The following is a 7,205-nucleotide window of genomic DNA, read 5'->3' as shown; positions in this document are numbered from 1 at the left end:
TTGGTTTAGTAAGCATCACACCCATATATGCCATTAACTTTTGTATCATTTGAATATCATCGTCCATATATCAAAAGCAACATGAACGTCATTCAAAGTCCTTAACTGAAGTCTAAACATTCGACATGGTTGCTAAATCTTGAGGGATAGCTAACGGCATGTTTATTCAACTCTCGTCATGCTTCTAACTTTATTTGGTCCATTTAAAATAGTTACTAGGCATTCATAATGACAACCACAAACCACACTAACATAGTTTTAACTTTACATTATTAGAACCCAACATTTGATCTCCCTGGGTTGGCATGTACGGAGCACACATACATGTAGTTGTATATAAACTATTTAATTAAAGGGTCTGATGCTTAATATAACAGAACAGGGAATGTGGGACTCGAAAGTTCATCCCAAATAATGCACCCTGTTTCTGCACCCATAAACCCATACAAATGAAAACCAACATGCAGTCACATAATAGGAAAAAACAAAAGGAAAAAAAAAAAAAAAGATCACTAATTTCATTTATTATATTTCACAGCACCCTTCACCGCTATAATCATCACTCTGTTTTTTTTTTTTTTTAATCGAACAAACTGGAACAAACACAACGTTCCTGTTTCAATATTCACAAGGAAACCCCCCCCCCCAACACACACACTCACTCACTCATATTAACTATTTGTTAAAAGAATCTAATATTTAACAAACAGGAGAAAAAACATGGGTTGAGGATAGAGCACATTCCGTTTATACACATTCAAGAGCAATAAGAATCAGATTCAGAGGCCACAAAAACACCTTTTTTGGAAAATAAAATATTCCACAAACCTATTTATCCCAAAATAACTATTTATAATTTTTCCTTAATTATTCTATGTCATTATATATTTTTAATAACTATTCTCTTTTTCATTTTACTGAATTTCTTACTCAAAAATAGCTTTTATAAAATAATATTTTTTTCCAAGACCTTAACTATATAGTTAAGTCTTTTAATTTCTATTTTCAAATTTTGGGATATTACAGGATCAACATTTACTTGCTAAGTATGTGCTTTTCACCTATGTTGCAAAATGTTAATTATGTGCTTTGGCACAACTGTGTTGTTAGTCTATGATATACATGTGTTTACTCCTACTATTAGTCTGAAATAGTAATAACTTTCTTTCTCATCATTCCTCTCTATCTGTCTGTCCTGCCCTCGTACCAAGACACTAGAAGCCTAATATCATTGGCATTTTTTAAGTATTATTGGGAAAAGATTTAGCAGCCTCTTCATAGATATATTGTTCAACAAACAACCTTCTGGTCAATTTTGATTTTTCACATTTCCTTTAAATATCTTCACATAATGCTTAATGGGGTACATCCATCTTAAATAGGATGGTCCATATATTGTTGAATCTCTCAAACCAAGTGATTGTTAGGTTGACTATGGTGTTAAAAAATGTTAAGGAAAATGCATCATAAACTCACACATGGTAGAAATGATTCGGGTTTGCAATCTCAACAACTTCTTGGGTTGATCACTTTATTGAACAGTGACTTGAAGAAGAAATGTAAGTTGCTGATTGTAGCTCTCACACCTCTTCTAGTAATAGCTTGCATAGATACTAGAACACAGTTCTCCATAACACATGATAGTCGTGAGATTTTAAAACCCTTGATCTTTAAGTCTTTCACTAACACAAGTTCCTAATGTTTGAAGAGTAGTACTCTGGCACTTTGACAGTAGTTAAAAAAGTAAAAAAAAAAAAAAGAAAAAAAGCCAATGTTTTTTTTTTAGATAGTGTGTGAGTCGTTAGACGAGAAGTGTGTAGGTTCTCTTATCCTCTAGTACTAATTTGTTCCTTGTTCCCCCCCGCCTTAACCATATCTAGCTTGGTATTTATGCCATCTTTTGTCTTTTCTAAAATTGGAGTAACATGTCAGTAATATTTTCATAGACATTTTGTCGATATGCATAATGTTAGAAAATGCCTCACATCCAAGGTATTCAATATGACAACTAAAAAAAATAGGTGTATTCTTTTACCCCCTATCGTAACATGCCTCGTCAAAATTTTCTAAACTCACATTCAAAATGTTTAACCTTTTAAGAAAACCGTCTCATCGGTCAATAATATTGATGCTAAACCTACATGTAAGTTCCCATTAAAATATTTTCTTAAATATCAGTAAGAATGATCTTGATGCAACCATTTGCAAAGTTCCATGTGTGAATTCTTCATACCATACTTTAGCATTATCAAATGTGTACCCTCTTTACATATAGGGCATCCAAGTTGGTTTTTAATGTTGTACCCTGACAAGTTACTGTATGCGGAAAAATCATTTCTTGTGCCAAACAATGTGGCTAGCAATTTGAACTTTTTCTCATTCTAAGCATCATATACATTGATCACATTCCTCTATCATAGCTTCATATCTTCAATTAGAGGTGCTAAGTATACATCTATGTCATTCTCAGCTTTCTTGGACCCTATTATTTTAGTTCATCTTTCTTTAGTTATTATACTTTTTAGTGAATTAATGCTTATTTGGAGGTACAAGTGATAGTAGAATGGGCATGGTTAATATTTGGGCTTAAATTATGGATTTTTGGTTAAATGCAAATATTTTTCCCCTACTTCATCAACTTTGGCTCTCATGGATTGTCTTGTTTGGTTAGGTTGTTCAAATTTTTCATTTGAATCATTAATGTAGTAATTTGAAGCAGAAACTAATGCTTATAAAGTTGGAAAGATGCTTAGAAACGTATGACACAATGAAAAAACAAAAAAGAAGAGATATAAAATAGGACACAATTGGCCTTAACTAACAAAATCTCTCAACTATTGACTCACCAAATCTTATTAATTTAAAGTCTATTTTGTACATGTTTGGGGAGTCACAAAACCAAAAGTGAAAATATTTTCATGAATTGGATAAAGAAATTAACTGATGACATCATATGAGTATAAAGATAATATCAATAAGAAAATGATGAAAAATTGGTAATAATTAGATCTCATAGATTTTTCGCTCATAGTTATGTACACTGACATTATGAGCAAGTAGGGAAGGAGTTGATGAGGAAGGTGAAGGGAATTGAAAGACGATGCGCAGCGGAAAAACAACTCGAAATTTTAAAACTTTCAATCCCTTTCCGGATCTACCGATCGCGTTTAAGTCAGGTAGTAAGAAGCATTACCTTTAGGCGTTCGATTCCCTGGTGACTCGATGATTCGGCCGTTCAGGATGCTTCTGCTCGCCTCCTTTGTCGTTCGAAGTCGACAACTCCGGTCGGCTTCCTCTACCGGTATCCACACGAGTAGCCCTCAACCTCGAACGGCGTGCTAGCACCTATGTCCGTCTAGGGTTTTAGGAATCCGCCCTCTCTCCTCTCTTAGGCCGTCTCTTATCTGTTGGTTCTCTCTTGCTTAAACCCTAGCTCCTCATACCAATATATAGGATGCTATATAGGTTTAATTAATAATATTTAATTCGAAATTAACTCTAATTAATTCCGAAATTAATACAATATCAAATATTGCCTAATCAGATAAGAGAACAATTAAGTAAATATGGTTTAAATTAAATCCGTCTCACAGATTTAATTCTCCTATTTATTTAATAAAGAGATGACGGAATTAATTTGTATATATTAATTTATCCTTATAAATTAAATCTAACAATTAATATCTTTTATATTTATATATATATGAATTTATATATATATATAATATACACGTCCACCCTATATTATTCATTGAATCTGGACATATCTTAGATTCAATGAATCTGGACATCATAACTCGTGTCGGGCTATTTTGTGTGCGACCCTGTAGGCCCATATGAAGTTGGCAGTGGGCCATTAACTATAATGACCCACAAGTCGTAAGCGGTCTCTAGCAAGACATCACGACTACCCAAATCATATGAGGATCATTGAACGATGCAACCTTTCATACAACCATATCACGTCCCTTTTGTCTCACGACATTTTGGTCATGGATGAGGCATGGAGAACGTCATCCTCCTATCCATGACCGTTACTTTCTCGATCCCTGAGTAGTCTGAGTATAGAAATGGAACTACCTTTCCATTATAGTATGGCCATACATTTCTCAGACTCACTCATCGAGGGGCCCAGTAATGTCTCTCTACGAATGTGAGGGACAAATTCCATCTTGACCATTCACATTCCTACGCATGAAAAACCACTAAGCCTGAACATAGTCTTTATGATCACTTGGTCAAAAGTGACTTTTGACTAGGTCAAGCTAAGCGTTTCTCATGTATGAATCCATGATGATCTCAGGTCAAAGGGCACAGTGACATGGTTTGTATATGAGAGAAGCTTATGACTTAACCCTGCAGCTCTCTCATAGCGGGTCGGTCCAAACACCTTGTACTCTTACATGTGCCTATGACTTTAATTTATATCTCTATATATCTTTAAAGTCATACTGGTCTTATTTCATCTTTGCTCCCACATAGATGACCGACCAGGGACATTTAGGATAAACCATGAGTTATCCAAGGATAGTTATCACAGTAAACATGCAAATAATATGATAACGTAATTAATAAACTCATAAATTAACAATGTTCAAAACATAATGATTGGCCCCTAGGGCACAATTTCCAACAGAAGGAAGTCAAGTTGAAAGATCTACTGATGCCAAGACATATGTTTGAAGTGCTACAACACTTTGTTCTAAGAAAAGAAAACCAATTCTCTTGTATCATAAACAAGGCTTTAGTGCCACAACCCTGCAATAGGAGTGGCATAGTACCTGACAGAACCTAAAATGTGGAGTTTTATTTTTTTGCCATACAATGACCTAGAGGACTGATTTTGAGCATTTTGGACACCTTCTCTAACTCAGAAAATAGAGAGAGCGAGAAGGAACACATTTGAGGAGAAAGAAGGAGCTAGGATTTGGTGTTTTAAAGAGATTTAGGACTCTAAGCATTGATTTTTATTTCTTTTTCCTTTCTCTTTTCATTTGTAATCTGATATGGACTAAAATATTTGTCATATTTTTTATTTCTTTAGGATTATAAGTAGCTAAACTCTTTTCTCTATCATTATTTTGAGCCTTTGTATGGACTAAGACTTGTTTATTCCTCTCTTTTAGCATTTACTGAATTTATATGTCACATCCCAAAAATTTTCACTGGCTATAAAGGATCAAAAATTGGGATGAGGGTCCATGTAGGAACTAGACGGGGAAATGAAACAACTTTTGATGTGAAATCCTGATAAGGTCCGGGCTGGTACTTCCGTAATTATCGGTCTAGGAAGGGTAAAACAGGAAAATTTGAAAAAAATTCTAGAAAATTCTTAAAAAATAGGAAAAGTGTAGATTAGAGGTTTTAGAAACCTGGTTGAGGTTTGAAAGGTGAAAGAAAATTATTACAGAATTTCCCGTAAATAGAGGTTTTTCTGGAAATTATTGACTAATCAAAGGAAAATAATTATTTTAAGTAGTTGAGAGCCTCAATAAATTTGGGAGAAATATAGGTAATTCATCTAAATATTTATTTGAATTTATAAAAATTTTTTAGTCCTTGGAAGCTTAGGAATTAATTTTAGAGAATTTATTTTCGCATAGTGACACTAATAAAAGCCTAATCGAAGAAAATTCAAAATAAATACCTAGAGGTGGCAAAAAATTCTGAAAATTTCTAGATCATATTCTCCTATTAAAAGGTGAATTATCATAGAGAGAAATAAATTTTTGAGGGTCTGAAAAAATTATGAAATGTTACTAGTGAATAGTAACTGATAAAGTTTTATATTGGTTTGAGATAGTGATTTGGTTTGTACGCCATCTTTTTTGGGCCAACCCAAACCATTTGTGGAACCCACATTGAGCCCAATAAGGACCCAATTTCGTGCACCTTTCAGGTCCCTCCATTTTTTATTAAATAAAAAGTGAAAAATCAAGGGAAAATACTTGGAAATATCTAGCAACGTGCCACTTATTCAAATCTGACTATTTCTTACACTTGATGGCTGCCACATACACCTCCTTAGGTGTTCCAATTTGGCTAAATCAGGAGGCAAGGGGCATACTTGAATTTTCTATAAATACCCCTAGAAAATACCAAGAAAATATTGGAAAACTAGGAAAAACAAAGGGAGACTCTGCCACTGTTCATCCAGCCCCTTTGTTCAAAATTTTTGAGGTGTTTTAGGCAAGAAATCATCCAACACACACTAAGAAAACATTAAGGTATGTCTAAGCATTATTATCCCTAAGTATTATATTGATTGGATTAGGATTTTGCTTAGAAAAATGCTGGAAAAATGCTGAAAATTTTGATTGGGATGTGTGATGCTTAGGGAAGGATAGAAATCTTAATAGTCAAGTAGAATAAGAAAGATTAAGTGGTGTACGGATTGATTTTTTGAAGAAAACCAAGTTAGGGTTTCGGTTCTTTATTTTGGCCAGCACTGTTCATAGGGAAGGGGTTTGTTTTTCATTGATTTGATGATTCGAATAGCTTTAAAACATGTTTTTGTATAGTGATATGTTGTTGGGAAGTGTTTAAAATCATTGGAATCAAATATAGAATTTTTAGAGACATATAACCCCCTATCCAGCCAAGTGAAGATCATGGGAAAGGAGTGTGAATTTCAAAAATTTGATTGCACTATTGGATTCCTCATAAAAAATTGTGTAGGATTGAGTTATAAGATGATTGATTCTAAAGAAGGAATCATTTGGTTAAAAATCAAAGAAAAAGGGGGAAATTATTGAGTCAAAGTTTAAGAGTTTTATTTAAGTGATTTAGGAATTAATGTGGACTATGTTTATACTTGGTTTAATAGGAATTGTGAGGAGGAACCACGAGGAAGCTTTGTTCTTCGAGTAACCAATTGGACAAGTATTAAAAAGGTAGCTTTGAATTATAATTTGATTGTTAATCTTGCTTGTTTAATGTGATTTGTTGTTTGCTTAGATGGAGGAACTTGTGTTGTGGCATGGATTGGTTGAATAACATTGGTTTATGTTTTGACCAAATGCATTGAATTATGCCATTGTGGAAGTGTTGATGTTCCTCTTTTAGTATGGCATTAAGCATGATTCTATGTAGTTGATTATGCCTTGAGGTTTGATAACATGTCACATGATAACTTGCTTGATTTGCATGATAATTGTAATTCAAATGCTATTGAGATTTCATAGAAATCTTATTCTCCTATGTTA

Source organism: Neltuma alba, unplaced genomic scaffold (assembly GCF_004799145.2).
Source record: "Neltuma alba isolate B1F8T4 unplaced genomic scaffold, ASM479914v2 tig00010322_pilon, whole genome shotgun sequence".
NCBI lineage: Eukaryota > Viridiplantae > Streptophyta > Magnoliopsida > Fabales > Fabaceae > Neltuma > Neltuma alba.
The sequence above is the reverse complement of the archived record's forward strand: the minus strand, read 5'-3'. Positions refer to the sequence as shown.